The sequence below is a fragment of the Volvox carteri genome (genome assembly GCF_000143455.1).
Source record: "Volvox carteri f. nagariensis unplaced genomic scaffold VOLCAscaffold_131, whole genome shotgun sequence".
Taxonomy (NCBI): Eukaryota; Viridiplantae; Chlorophyta; class Chlorophyceae; order Chlamydomonadales; family Volvocaceae; genus Volvox; species Volvox carteri.
The window spans coordinates 60,532-61,687 of record NW_003307674.1 but is presented as its reverse complement, the minus strand read 5'-3'; positions in this window follow the sequence as shown (position 1 = coordinate 61,687).

The window sequence follows — 1,156 nt, the reverse complement described above, 5'->3', positions numbered from 1 at the left end:
TATGCCGTACGCACTATGCTATGCCGTACGCGCTTGTGACAGCGCCGTGCAACGCGCAATCTGCAAGCATATACGATCTGCAAGCATATGCGATCTGCAATCATATGCCAGATGCGACCTGCAAGCATATGCCACATTCGATGTGCAAGCATATGCGATCTGCAAGCATATACAATCTATGCTATGCTGTGATATGCCGTACGCGCTATGCTATGCTTCGCTATGCCGTACGCACTATGCTATGCCGTACGCGCTTGCGACAGCGCCGTGCAACGCGCAATCTGCAAGCATATACGATCTGCAATCATATGCGATCTGCAAGCATATGCGATCTGCAATCATATGCCAGATGCGATCTGCAAGCATATGCCACATTCCATGTGCAAGCATATGCGATCTGCAAGCATATACGATCTATGCTATGCTGTGATATGCCGTACGCGCTATGTTATGCTTCGCTATGCCGTACGCACTATGCTATGCCGTACGCGCTTGCGACAGCGCCGTGCAACGCGCAATTTAGCGTGCAATTCAGCGTCAGCGCCGCTACGGAGCTACGGCCCACTTGCGCGAACAGCGCGCTCTAGTCCGTCGCCGTAGCTCCTACGAAGTAGGAAAGCGGAGGCCTTAGGCCGATTCGCCGTCCCTCCGTCCGTCTCTCTGTCCACCACGTCGCGAGTTCGATCCCCCTCGCGTGCGCGTCTTTTTTTTTGCCTGCTTTTTTTTCTTTTTTTTCCACATATAAACATATAGGACCACAATTCGATGCGCGCTTTTTTTTTCCTTCGTATGCTTCATATGCTATGTTTCTTCGTATGCTTCATATGCTATGTTTCATATGCTTCATATGCATCACAGCATCAAACAATAAGCACAACATATGCGACCTGCAAGCATATACGATCTGCAAGCATATGCGATCTGCAAGCATATGCCAGATGCGATCTGCAAGCATATGCCACATTCGATGTGCAAGCATATGCGATATGCAAGCCTATGCGATCTGCAAGCATATGCCACATTCGATGTGCAAGCATATGCGATCTGCAAGCATATGCCAGATGCGATCTGCACGCATATGCCACCTTCGATGTGCAAGCATATGCAATATGCAAGCCTATGCGATATGCAAGCATATGCCACATTCGATGGCAAG